General features: G+C 34.2%; 1 long non-coding RNA gene across 2 annotated transcripts in view; it reads right to left on the bottom strand.

The window, feature by feature from the left end:
- LOC119770411 overlaps positions 1-11,052 on the bottom strand; it is a 66,459-nt gene extending 55,407 nt beyond the window's left edge. The window contains exons 1-2 of one of the 2 annotated variants that reach the window (XR_005278808.1): positions 10,976-11,052; positions 7,706-7,996 (exon numbers count right to left, since the gene is read on the bottom strand). This is a non-coding gene — a long non-coding RNA (uncharacterized LOC119770411). Of the gene's footprint in view, positions 1-7,705; positions 7,997-10,654 lie in introns of both variants that reach the window. The other variant, XR_005278807.1, reaches the window with a different exon arrangement.
- Between the last annotated feature and the right edge of the window lie 3,815 nt (positions 11,053-14,867).

The raw sequence follows: 14,867 nt of genomic DNA, 5'->3' as shown, positions 1-14,867 counted from the left end.
ACTTTTCAAAACAACAAAAGCTACGCCATAAATGTCAACAGGTTGCAAGTTGGTTGGTTGTCTGCCACTCAACAAGTGAACGAACTAAGAAAAAGCTAAAAAAAAAAATCAGAGTGGAAAAAAAGCTGAAGAACTCGACACCCAACTTTTACCGTGTAAACTTGGCGAAATACTGGTACCAGACGGTGAAAAGTTGAGAAAAATGCAAATAACATGCTCATTTTGTTCAATTTTTGTGCTAGTTGTTGGAAGTTGTGTGCCTCGGGTTGACTGGTTCACAGGATCGTGAGGTTTCGTTGGGGGAAAAAGTGTCCTCTTGCACGGAAGAAAAACTTTGGTCCAATTTGTTGAAAACAGTTTTTTTTATTGTTAATGTTTTGAACTCAATTTTTGAAAATATCAATCATTTTTAAAATCACAAACAATTTTTAGACATTTTCCCACCGTGTATCCCCCTCCCTGACTTTGGTAAACGGTCGCTTCATATCTGTCTCGTCTAAAGTTAGTGGCATAATTAAATTTTGTTCGTATTTCACAACCAACCCCCGCCACTCTTTTGTCCGCTCCCAAGCATTCTTGTTTTTTATTCTTTTTTCTCTCCCCGCAAGCAATTTCTCACCCAGATGAGTTCCATTTTTCCTGCCGCATTTTTTTCCCACCGTGTACGATGTGAGCTAGCAGCAACAAGTGCAACGCAACAAGTGGGTGTGGAAACTGAGACGGCAAACGAAAAAAAAAGCTGAAGCAAGGAGGACGACCCTATTCGTCTCGCGGGAACCAACTATGTGTCTGTGTGTGTGGCGTGCCCTGCAAACAAGTGAGCAACAGGATGGCACTGGGAAAATTTAATATAGTAATTATAGTAAAGGGAAATTTAGTGTCCTTCCCTCCAGGGAAAGTTTGTGTGTGTGTGTCTGTCGTAAAGGGGGTGTGTTGGGGAAGGGATTCGCCACGGTCATGAAAAGTTATGGAAGGCTATGAGCGGATCGCGGTCCTTTTTAATTGTGTTACCATCTACGTCACGGATGAGTGTGAGGGTTTGTCTAACGGAAAAGTAGTAAAATTTCATTGGCTATTATTCAGCGAAAACATAATGCTTGATTGTGGTGACTTGAAGGGAGCTTTGATTATGTTACGGGTGCTTTATACGCGATTGATGTGGAAATATTCGTCAAATTTCAATTTTAGATATAAATAGACACTTTTCTGAAATGAACAATGATTTGGCAGTAACATAGGGGAAGGTGGGGCAAGACGACCATATGGGGCAAGAGGAACAATCGCTCCTACGGCCGTAATTTTTACAATTTTGATTATTTCCAGTATGAGGAATTGTTGCTAGCAATGCAATTAGCTGATTCTACTACCACATAACCGCCAAAATGACGTAAACGCCACGGGGCATAAGATTTAATGAAGTTTTTTTCAAAACCTTTGTTTTCTTATAATATTTGGAAAGTACAAAATAAGGCTTAGGGTTCGTTTTAAGGCTCATTTTATCAAAATGCTATTTTTCCTAGATCAGTAGTGTCCCTACAAATGACATGCCACTATTACAAAGTATGATTTAACTTTTGGTTATTTTTGTTGAGAGCTTTTAAAAAATCTTGTTCAGGTGGGGCAAGTGTACCATATGGATTTTTAGTATGGAAAAATTTACGAATTGCTGCAAGAACATATTTTATTGGGAAATAAATACATGAAAGTACTTAAGAACTGATAAACAATCGTTAAAAAAAATTGTTCATACAAAGTATAGTGATATTACAAAAATTTACTATTTATCGTCGAAGTAGTATTTTTTTTCGAAAAACGATAAAACTTTTAGTAAAATATTATTATTTAATCTAAAAATGAAGAAACCATTCAAATACATTCTAATCTGATGTATCTAAGTGATAACAGTTCAATTGTTAGCAAACTAACATGTTTTTTCATGCATTGTTCCTCTTGCCCCAACGGGTTGTTCGTCTTGCCCCACTAGTTGAGTAGAACGTACGGAAAATCAAAATTTTAAAATCAATTTTTCACATTAAAAAACAGGATTTTTTCAAAACTTGTTTTAACAAAGTCTTAGTCAAGACCTAGAATAAGATGATTATAATAAAATCCGACAGATTTTTTAACTTTTTAATGGGTTATAACGAGCATTTCCTTAGCTTGTTACACTTGCCCCACTTTCCCCTATACAGAAATATCTATCAATCAACATCATCTGCTTATTCGTTGAATATTTTTTAATATTGCATTTTTATTATTATATTTTTACAAACCTTTTTTTTCCAAAAACTGGAAAAAAATAGATTCGTTGAAAACAATTTTAAATACATTTTCCTGCTTTGATAATTCTTTTAATCATGAATAAACAAGTAAAAAATATTATTATGACTTTTTGTAAAATACAATGTATATTTGATCAGAACTTATTATATTGAAAACTTATGATTGTAAGACAAATGATCAAATAAATTTATAATTTATTGAACCTATTTCAAATTGAAATAAAAAAACGTTACTTAATCCACCTTTAGGTGGTTGGTGCCTTCCTCATATTCATAAAGTCTGAATGTATTGAGTAAAAATAGCAACATTCCCCCGTAACATGTTTAACAAATCAACTTTATTACTCATTTCTTTTGATATGCCGATAACTTTTGATAGGGTTGTCAGATCCTTGATGTTTTAGGCTCATTTGAAAGGTCTTTTGATTATCTAACTAACGATGGGTCGCATGATGGACCCAGACATCATTTTCATTGAAATAAATGAGATCCGGCCTCAAAAAAGTGTATAAATAACACTTAAGTGCTAATAACTTTTGATATGGTTATCAGATCTTCAATGTTTTGGGCTGACTGGAAAGGTTTTTTTTAAAACCCTTCTGAAAATGTATAACATGACAGGGTTTCTTACAAAAACCACCCTTTTTACAATCTTCCCGACATACGCCAAAATCGTTTTTTAAGCATAACTTTTGAAGTACTCAACTAAACTTGCTGATTTTTAATAGAGACCTATGGGACCCCAAGACGGATCGAATGAGACTAATACGGTCAAAATCCGTTCATCCAGTCCGGAGATAATCGAGTGACAATTTTTTTGTCCACCCACCTACACACATCCACACAGACATTTGCTCAGAACATGATTCTGAGTCGATAGGTATACGTGAAGGTGGGTCTACGAGGTCAAATTAAGAAGTTCATTTTTCGAGTGATTTTATAGCCTTTCCTCAGTTAGGTGAGGAAGGCAAAAAATGGCAAATTTGATATTTGACACAGTGAAGAAGGCACATTCCCGACATTTTGTTTTTGAATATTTTTTCAGAAAGGTTGCTGAAAATCGATATATTCATCCATAAAATTTCTGATAAATATGTTTTGAGAGACTCCAGATTACATATTTGACCAATATTTGAACTCCAAAAAAAGTTTCCGAATAAAATATATTTTTTGAAATACCCCCAAAATCTTAGCTAGAAACTTCAATACGACACTGCTAAACTAAGAGTATTTCAATAAAGTGATATTTATTACCTAAAATGCTTCCAGAATTATTTTTCTAATCAATGACATTTAAAACATTTTTGAATTAAACTGTTTATGAAACATGTTCTCTAAAAAAATATCAGTTTTGATTCAATGAAAGCAAAGATAAGCTCAATTTTGTAAAATAAAAAGTGATTTTCTCCAAAATTACTGGATTTAATTCCCGTTCGCATGATGAACACCGCCACTCCGATTATGTATGATAATATTTTTTACTTAAACATGGAAATAATATCAAATTTAATAAAATTCATCGAAATTGTTTTACACTGGTCTCTCTCTGTGTCGATATTGAAGGGACTGTCGAAAGCGGAAGATTTGATAATTATACAACGAAAAATCAAAGCATGGCATTTGAAAGGACTGAAAAAATTATTGACAGATATATTGAGCAATATTGACATCAACAGCCAGAGAGTCAAAAGCATTGGATTCATTAAAACTTAATCCCAGTAGGCAGTGATCATTTATATTTCAGAAATTTTAGAGAAGGTCTCTTTTTTCGAAATCAGGGATATTTTTGCCTTTATAAAACCTGAAGTGATACTTTTTTATTAAGGAGCATGATTCAAAAAAGTTCTATACTGTGTGATTGATTCAAAAACTCGATGAATCTTTATTAATTATTTTAATAACCAAAACCAAAATCTTCGAAAAAATTGATAGATATGATTTATTAATGACATTTCACCCACACTTAATTTGAAAATTTTTTAATGCTTGACATGATATAAAAATACATTTTTTAAGGTTTTTTTTGTTTAAGTTGTTGAACATAAGAAATATTTCTACATTTATTTAAAACATTGCGAACTCTCTTCGACTAGAATATAAGTGTCGATTAAAAAAAATATGTACGCAAAATTCAAGCGGAATCTTTAAAATTATTGGAAGTTTCACAGCAGAATGAAGAAATCTTTAAAAAAAATCTTGTTTAACATTTCTTAATAAAAATATATGTTTTACCATATTTCAATTGATAGAAGTATTGCACTTCTTAAATTAGTTTTTATAAAAAGCATGATCAAAATACGTTGGCATCAAAACCATTTTTTAAATCCGCCATCAATATCACTCCGACATATTTTTTCATTGCTAGAAAAACTTTTTTTAAGGTAATTTCAACATAAATTGAGTGATAAGTGGACATTCTGGAGTGCGCATATTAAGTGAAACAATATGTTATGTGTATGTAATTAAAGGAATTTAAGAAATTGATTTTAGAGAATCGGGAAACAAGGTTGCAATTTTCAGAGTTAAAATATTGCTAGGTTTTAAAACTAAAAACCATATTATGTTTTCTTCGATATTTTTCATGCAAACTAAATATTTTACAAAATTTTTATATTTAATTATATTTTAATATTTCTAAAAAGTTGGTGATATTTTATTTTACTGTCGTCCACAGAAAAAAATGATAATTTCATACAATCTTAAATTGGTATGAATCAAACAAGGTTTTGAAGGTTTTTCGTGTCTTCTTTTCTTAAAATCATAATATTTGTCTAGTGCAACACAACATTAACATAATTTTCGATCTAATATTCTTTCGTCACTGCCTCTGAAAAGCAGATCTGGCCCGCAGGGTCTATGGGTTGAGACCCCTGCTTTAGAAAAAAGAACCAATTTTATTTGGTTTTAGCGAAACAATATGATAAATGGAGAAAATAACTCAAACAAAACTAAAAATCACTTGCACGGAGAAAAATGTGTCCCCAAAATCGTGAAAAATGAATCATGAAAATGGGAATCACAAACAAAGCGTTCAAATTGCATGGCACGTTTTTCAAAAATGTGCCAAGGAATTCAAGATTCCCATTTGCATGAACGCTTGTTTCTCGATTTTGGGAACACATTTTCCCCCGTGTGGGACAACTTTGCCGTTATGAGCAATAAAGCTCGTTCAATAAATTTAGCTCCGATTTGCACAGCTTTTTTTTAGTTCCGAATTCACAAGAATTTTAAGATGTTGAAGTTAAAAAATTTCACAATAGTTATTTTTGAACTTTATTGAATAATTTACAGTATATTTAATGTTTATAAGCATGTATTTTCACAGAGGAGCTGAAATGTTACTTTTCCTATGATTCTGCAGTGTCCGAATTTCCTGATTATCATTGCCCAAACAAAAGAGTGCTGAAAAATTAACTATGCATTTCATTTTAGTGCTGAATAGTACATCTTTCCGATTGTCATCTCGGCATTGAAATTTTAGGTCCAAAAAAAAAACATTTAAAATCTAAAAATTGTCATCGCATTTGTGTAGAACTTCCAATTTTTTAAGCGCTTCCAAATTTGCCATACAAATTTGGGATTTATTTGATTTTGTTGATAGCTACGGAAAATTACTGTTTTAAATTAATATTTTTTGAAACCCAATTTCTTCTTGCTACAACCTCCAAAACTTATCAACCATCTGGCAACCCTGTATCAAGTTATGACCACTTAAGTGATATTTATGTACCTTTTTGAGGCCAGATCTCACTTAAAGGTATGTAAATTATATCCGAATCCATCATCCAACCCATTGTTGTTAAGGTAATCAAAAGTCCTTTCCAACCAGTGCGAAACATAGGTGATCTGGCAACCCTGTATGGAGTTATGACCACGTATGTGATATTTCCGGCCTTTTTAACCGGATCTAAAAAATATTAGATGAAATTTGTGTTCAAAAACACCATATCATCAATTGTTGGTAATTAGTGAGGAAAATCATAAAAAAAGAGTGAGGAAGGCACTTACCACTTTGGTGGATTAAATTAATTTTTCTTTAATTTTTTAAACTTTTTTACACGACGTAATTTTTAGTCTCAATTTGGACATTTTTGTAAACCTCAGGAAATTCCACGTAAGTTTCAAATATTTGAGTTGTAAATTTGATTGGAAAAAATGTTTAAAAAACGGGGGTAACTTGATATGACCTGTAACACACTGATAAAAAAACTCGCTCTTCAAAAAGCTTGTTTGGGCTGGTTTCCAAACATTTTGATTTTTTGTAAAATTCCAAATGTTTTTAACAGCTTTTTTGTTGGCAAAGCTTACATATTATTTAAACTCATGGTTGCAAAACAACCATTCCACATTTTTTATTGCACTGAAGATGTGAAACCATTTAACAGTCCAACGCCCAAGGCTCCAAAAAAGTTGGAACGGTAACTTCAACTCAATGGTTCTCGGATTAACTCAACCAATTAAGATGATTCTTCTTTGCAGTGATTTGTTAGGATGTCTAGATGATTTCAGAACTTTGCAGAACTTAATTTGATCAAATCTGTAATTTTTGCGATCAAAAATATCGTTCCAACTTTTTTTTTCGCGTGCTAAAAAAAATTCGCCGAAAATTCCGCGGAGGCAGTTGTTATAAAAAAGGTGGAACGATGTTTTCGACCGCAGAAATTACAGATTTGATCAAATCAAGTTCTGCAAAATTTTAGTATAATCTAGACATTCTTACAAATCACTGGAAACAAGAATCGTCCCGATTGGTTGAGTTATGCCCGAGAACCAGCGAGTTGAAGTTACCGTTCCACCTTTTTTGGGAGGCTTGGGCGTCCATGTAAGTTGGGCATGCGTTGGGCGTTCCAGTGTTAAACTATTTTTTGCTCTTCCATTGTAAAAATGTTTGGAATGATTTTTTTCAAATCTGTTTTTTTTTTCTGAGGTTATCAGTCTGAATTGAAACCTAGTTTACATACTCGATTTTTCACTCCTTGTTCCTTGCTGACTGCATCAATTTAAACACTCAGAGATTCATAGCGAAACTGATTTCATTACTATTTGCAAACTTTCTGAAACAAATATGTTGTGACTGAAAAAATACGCAACGTAATTTGTTGACATTTCAAAAATACCACTGATCAGATCAGTTGGACTAATGTTGTGCCCTACAAAAAAAAACTTCACCAACAGTTTCGAACCTGCTATAAAAAAAGCCCTCCAGTACACATTCAATCATAACGAGCACCCATGTTCGAACGATAATAATCGATTTTTCCGCGTTTTTTCCCGCGCGGTTTCTGTTTTTTTTTGTGCGCCACTGTCAGTCTCTATAAATCCATAAATATGAATATCAAAAAAAAAAAAAAAACAAACATATCGAAACTTCCACCAACTCCCTTTTCCCTTCCACGCAATCGTCAATTATTTTCCGTACTCACCATATTTTCCACCAGATTTTTCCAACATTTCCACCGCTCTCTTCCGGATTCTTCCCGCTTCTCCTGCGGGGTGGTGGTGGTGCGTCTGACAGGGTTCGGGCTTTTCCTTGCACTGTGAGTTTTTTTTCGATTTCGTTGCTGTGTGTTTGCCAGCCAAGATCAAAAAGCTGGGTGCGGCGCGCGCGACAGAACCGAACCAAAAAAAAAAGAACGACTTCGTTAAAGTGCCAGGATATTTCACGCGCGCGTTTGTCCGGAAATAAGCACTGCTCTTTCACGGGATGGCTAGAGCTTGAGGGAGGTGAAAAACTTTACTGGAGGTTTTTTTGCGATTTTTTTTTTCGTTTCGCTTTAGTGTGTCTGGAAAATTGTTTGTGAGGATGTGTGTGTGTGGGTGGGTTGTTGTTTTAGTAGTAGTTTTTCCAGACTCTTTTTTCTCTCGCTCTCTTTGGCTCATCTGTAGTTTATTAACTCAATTTAACTTTTATGTTCGCGAAAGGACTTTTTTTTTGCTAGCTGACCATATTGAACGGTTGAAGAAGTGGAAGCCGAACTTTAATGGCCAGTTTGGCCAGTTAATCACTTTTTGCAAGAAGAAGAAAAAAAGTTGTCGCGCGTAAAATCTGCCAATGTCAATCAAATTCAGCATGATTTAAGAGAAAGAGAGAGAGAGCGAGTGTTCGGCAAACAGAAAGTAATTAATTCGATTGAGCGAGTGTGAATGAAGAGGAAGCGTTGAAGTGAAGGAAGAAAACGTCGACGAAAAAAAAAGTAATTAAAATTTGATTAAATTGATTTTTTTTACTTTTTTTGCGCAAAGAAACAGACAGACAGTTGAAAATAGGAGAAAGAAACCAATTGTTGAGCTAAAAGTATTAATTGTTAGACTGACTCAGTTGTTTTAATGTTTGCTTGTTATTTATCAAACAAATTGAATTAAAGGTTCTCCTTATAAAGGAAAAAAAAAAAACATTTTTTCAATAAGTTTAAAGACATTTCAATTTAATAGAATATTAAACTTTTATTTGACAGTCAATGGTTGGTTAATAGTAGTTTATGCAACAAGTTGCGAAAAGAGGATTTTTTCAGCACGAGTCGTACATTTATCCAACGAGGTTCACCGAGTTCGATAAATACGAAGAGTGCTGAAAAAAACAAGTTTTGCAACGAGTTCTATACAACATTTTTTGCAATTCCAAAAAAAACACACACTGAGTGAAATTTTATGTCAAATTTTCATGTATTTTGTCAATAAATCGTTTAAATCAAAAAAATGTTGAAAAGTGTTACTTTTCGAAACAAGTGCTGAAAAGTTCAACTTTTCAGCACCCATTTGAGTGCTGGAAAGTAGAACTTTTCAGCATTTATTTTGAAAAGTGTTGCTATTCAATTCTGTTTTTTTTTTGGTACAGAAAAGTAGGCTATTTCGTCGTTCAAGAATGACAAGAAAAGTAAGTAGTTTCACGACGGAATTGCAAAAATATACTTGAACATTCAATATTTGGATCATTTTCAAAACTTAAAAAAAGTATTGATTTCTCAATTAATTTAGCATAATTTCAACAGATTTTGAAACATTAAAAAATGTTTTAATTTAAAACCAATGAATAAGTTTCATGAAAGGGTATTTTTAACTTTAATCTTCTTTGATTTATTTAGAATGTTATTTTTTAATTCGTTGCTCAAAAACTAAAAACAATGTTGAAAAGTTTTTTTTCGATACAAATGCGGAAAAGTTGATCTTTTCAGCACTCAAATGAGTGTTTTAATTATTTTTCAGTAGTATTAGTTTTAGTGTTGATAAGTAGGCCATTTGGTCGCTTAAGAAAAACAGTACAAGTAAATATTTTCAGATTGAAATAACAAAAATAATATTTTTGCAATTCCGCTGTGAAACTGTCAATTTTTCCTGTCCTTCTGGAGAAACGAAACGGTCTACTTTTCCCTACCAAAAATAATTGAATGGAAAATCAATACCCTTCAAAATGGTATAAGTAGAACTTTTCAGCACTGAAATAGGTGCTTAAAAGTTGAACTTTTCAACACTAGTATCGAAAAGTAACATTTATCAGTATTTTTTTGTTTTGAACGGCAAAATTACGAAACACATGAATGTTTGGCATAAGATTCCATTCAAGAATTGCAAAATTCCATTTTTCGGAATTGCAAAAAATGTTGTATTTTGCCAATTCGTATTGAAACTACATTTTCTTCCAGACAAACTCTAATAACCAAACGACCTACTTTTCATTGCCAAATACTAGCAATTTTTTGCAACTTCTTGTGCAAAATACAATTTAAAATTTGGTTAATGTTTATCACAGAACATTTTTGAGCAATTTATTTGAATTAGTTTTGCTATTTGAGATAGATTCTTTAGTTTAGTTTATCTTTAAACTGACCAAAAGTGAACAACTAGATTCGAAAACGATCATGATTTCAACATAAATAAAATTTAAACAATTTGCTGAAATCCAGTTTTGCATCAAATTTTATATTTATTTTTTTTAAAGTTCTCAAAAACCATTTGAAAATTACTAGTTTTTGAAAAAAGTAAGCAATAAAAAAAATTCAGTACTGTATTTTGGTGATGATAAGTAAGCCATTTCGTCATTATGTAGCAACAGAATGAGTTAAAATTTTCAAAACGGAGTGTCAAAAATAATATTTTAAGTTAGAACTCCTGATAGTTTTATCACTTTGCAAATTCACTTGAAAAATCGGATACAAAATGCAAAAATCCGTTAATTTTATTTCGCCAATTAAAAAATAAATAAATAACGTATATTTATCATAAATAAACCACATAGTTTAACTAACCGAAAATCCTCGAGAAACAAATAATCACTTTTTTAAAGGTTTTAAACTCAACTGTATCCTAGCTCAACAATTGGATCCTAACTAGCCTAGCTTTGGCAAGACTCCCGTGAAACTGGAGTTTCAGATTACCAGATTGAAACTCTCAAACACAGAAAGAAGCAACAGTTAGGTTAGGAAGGGCAAAGCAAGCGACTGTTTCACGACTTCTTTTCCTCCGAAACGTTTCAACTTCCTGTCCGGAAGGACCATTTTGTTTGAAGAACTGTCTGCCGATGACCCGATTCACTAGAATAACTTTTGTTTTTTCATAATTATATTTTTTTTCAAATAAAAAAAAACTAATTAATTTTCCAAGTCGAACTTAACCAACTTCCCTATGCAAATGAAGAGTGTATGTTTAGCTTTGGCAAACATTGAAATTTAGTCTAAAAAAACTTTTCTTCACAAAACCTCTCTCACTCACGATGTTACTCGTACCGCTAGCAACTGACGACTGACACAACGCTCGATCGACGAGCACAAGGTTCTAAAAGACGGTCCCCCGTTCTAGACCGGCGAGCCTAGGGTGCGGTACTGCTGGCCCTCCCCCCCACCACTCTCCCATCTCTATCTAACCCCCCCAGTCCGAACAACTCTCCCAAAACCGTAGCCTGTTGCACACGACACACACTTGTTGAAGACTCGGCACGAGCACGACACTACCGGTACGGCTTCACCCGACGAACAGCGTAACTTCGGCCGCACGGAGTAGGCTACGACCTGGTCTAGGCTAGTGGTGCCAACCGGCACGCCACACCAACACACCGAACCCAGCGGACGCGAAAGCAACAGTTGCGGGAGTCACGCACACCGAACCCAACCAGGACCTGGTGCGCAAACTCACCGCAAGCCGCCGTCCGACCCGCATCGGGTCCTCCCCCTTCCCCTTCCCACTTTCTTCGGGCGAAGCCAACTTCCAGCTGCTTCCCGTCCAGATCGTAGTAACCCGACGACGATTCTTCAAACGCCAACAATAGCCTACTTATTAATCAGCCCAGCACAACCAACCCGTTGAGGAGCATCCGGCGCCTACTACACCGCCAACAACAGCAACAACGCGCACTGGAGTTGGAAACTTGGCCAACTTGGATCGATTTCCCAGCGTGTGATGATTTCTTCGAAACCGCCGCTTTCTCCTCCGCCACGTTATGGGACAACGCAAGACGTTGTGGAAAATTTCTGCTCTCTCTCTCTCTCTCTAAAGTAGGCAGGAATCCGACGAGGTTTGGATTTTCATTCATTCACAGCAGCTGCCGGGAGGTGCTGGTGCAAGGTGTTTTGCGGGACCAACCCGGAAATGGTAAGGTTAGGACGGGCGTAGAAGTAAAAGCCGGGCTGAAGTTTCCATATGGAAAGGAAACAATGCGCTGGAACGGATGACCATATGGTTGAGGAAAGCTGACGACAATTTTGGCCCTTTTGAAATGCGACTTGGTCTTGATTTAAAAAAAATTGAAAATATTGTTTTCGAAAAGATCGGAAAAATTCACGAATGTTTCATATTTTGACATCCTAAATAGGACCATTATATGTAGAGATTTCGACATAAGAAATTGGTGTGTTGTTTGAGTGAGACTTAAAAAACATCAGTTTTCCTTTTTTTTAATCTTTGCATGGCAATCTCTCAGCAAGTAAGGGTCGTATCAACAAAATTCAATATAGCAAAATATAGGTGGGCAAACAAGGGCACTAATTTTAAAAATGAATAACTGCGACTATTTAAAAAAAAAGTTACCTAAAAATGGCTATAACTTGTAAACGGTGCAGTTTATCAAAATTTCACTAAAGTACTTTTTGATTGCCAATTCGATTTTACATCGAAAAACCAGTATTTTTTAAAAAATTGATAACTAAGTCAAAGAATTTTTACCCGTTCTTGAATTTTCTGAAAAGTTGGCATGTGATGTCCCCTAACACATATGAGCAATCCTCTACCAAAACCGGAAATGGATTTTATTTTTATTTTTTTTGTTTGGCTCAAACTTTGTGGGGGCCTTCCCTATGACCAAATAAGCTATTTTGCGTTATTGGTTCACCCATACAAGTCTCCATACAATTTTGGCTGCTGTCCATATAAAAATGGTATGTAAATATTCAAACAGCTGTAACTTTTGAGTAAATTTTCTGATCAATTTGGTGTCTTCGGCAAAGTTGTAAGTATTGTTGAGGACTTTTGAGAAAAAAATAGGGACACGGAAAAAAAATTTGCAGATTTTTTAAACAACTTTTTTTTCACTAAAACTAAATTTCCCAAAATACGTATTTTTTTATTTTCGAGATTTTTTGATATATTTGTGGGACAAAAATCCGCAACTTTTGCCATAGAGGCCAAAAAATCTGCCGCCGAGTTATACATTTTTGAAAAAATAGTGATTTTTGGAAAAAAAAATCGAAGTTTCATGCAAAAACAAATTTGACATTATTTTTTAATGTAAAATTGAATTTCCAATCGAAAAGTACTTTACAATTTTTTTGATAAAGGGCTCTGTTTTCAGAATATAGCCACCGAAAGTTTGATTTTAGCAAAATATTTCCTGTTTTTCGATTTTTAAAAATAGTGAACATTTCTAAAAATATTTTTTTTGAAAAGTACAGAAAATTTGCTACAAAATTGTCTAAGAGACATTGAAGATTGGACCACGGGTTACTGAGATAGAGCCGCTTAAAGAAAAAGAAGCACGAAAATTGAAGTTTTCTAAATCTCACCAAAACAACCCACCATTTTCTAATGACGATATCTCAGCAACTAATGGTCCGATTTTCAATGTTAACACATGAAACATTCGTGAAATTTTCCGGATCTTTTCGAAATTTTTTTTGATTTTTTTCAATCAACACTAGCATTTTAAATGAGCATAATATTCAATGAAGTTCAAGAACTTCAAGAAACAAGAAACCAAAAATTTCAAGACAACGAAGAAAATGAAAAAAAAAAACAAATCTAAAATTCCAAATTACAAATATTTCTATTTAAAAAACGTTACTTAATGCACCCTTAGGTGGTTGGCGCCTTCCTCACATTTAAAGGGTGCTATCCAAAAACCTTAAAGTGCGTAAATGACACTTAAGTGCTTACAACTTTTGATAGAAATGTCAGATCTTTGATGTTTTGGACGCGTTAGAAAGGTCTTTTGAATATCTTTTTGAAAATGTATAGCATGACGGGTTTTCTTACAAAAACCACCCTTACAAAAACCCGGACCTTTGTTAAAATCGTTTTTGCCTTCCTCACGTTACTGAGGAAAGGCTATAAAATCACTCGAAAAATGAACTTCTCAATTAGACCTCCTAGACCCACCTTCATGTATACCTATCGACTCAGAATCAAATTCTGAGCAAATGTCTGTGTGTGTGGTGGGATGTTGATCAAAAAATTGTCACTCGATTATCTCGACATTGGCTTAACCGATTTTGTCCGTTTTGGCGTCATTCGATTTGTCTTGGGGTCCCATAAGTCGCTATTAAAAATTATGCAGTTTAGTTAAGTACTTCAAAAGTTATGCTAAAAAAACGATTTTAACAAAAGTCCGGAAGATTGTAAAAAGGGTGGTTTTTGTTAGAAAACCCGTCATGCTATACATTTTCAGAAAGGCATTTAAAAGACCTTTCTAACGCGTCCAAGACATTGAAGATCTGACAAATCTATCAAAAGTTATAAGCACTTAAGTGTTATTTATACGCTTTTTGGAGGCCGGATCTCAGATATGTTGATGAAAACGTTGTCCGGATCTTTCATGCGACCTATTGTTGGATAGGTATTCAAAAGAGCTTTCTAACGCGTCCAAAACATTGAAGATCTGACAACCCTATCAAAAGTTATAAGCACTTAAGCGTTATTTACACACTTTTTCGAGGCCGAAAATATTTTGATGAAAATGCTGTCCGGATCTCTCATGCGACCTATTGTTGGATAGGTATTTAAAAGACCTTTCCAACGCGTCCAAAACATTGACAATCTGACAACCCTATCAAAAGTTATAAGCACTTAAGTGTTATTTACGCACTTTTTGCATTTTGGATAGCACCCTTTAAATGTGAGGAAGGCGCCATCCACCTAAAAGTGGATTAAGTAACGTTTTAGCATAACTTTTGAAGTACTTAACTAAACTGCATAATTTTTTATAGCGACTTATGGGACCCCAAGACGGATCGAATGACGCCAAAACGGACAAAATCGGTTCAGCCAATGTCAAGATAATCGAGTGACAATTTTTTGATCAACATCCCACCACACACACATACATTTGGCCAGAATTTGATTCTGAGTCGATATGTATACATGAAGGTGGGTCTAGGAGGTCTA

Source organism: Culex quinquefasciatus, chromosome 3, assembly GCF_015732765.1.
Source record: "Culex quinquefasciatus strain JHB chromosome 3, VPISU_Cqui_1.0_pri_paternal, whole genome shotgun sequence".
NCBI classification, from domain to species: Eukaryota; Metazoa; Arthropoda; class Insecta; order Diptera; family Culicidae; genus Culex; species Culex quinquefasciatus.
Note: the sequence above shows the minus strand (reverse complement) of the source record. Positions and strands in the feature narration are given on the sequence as shown.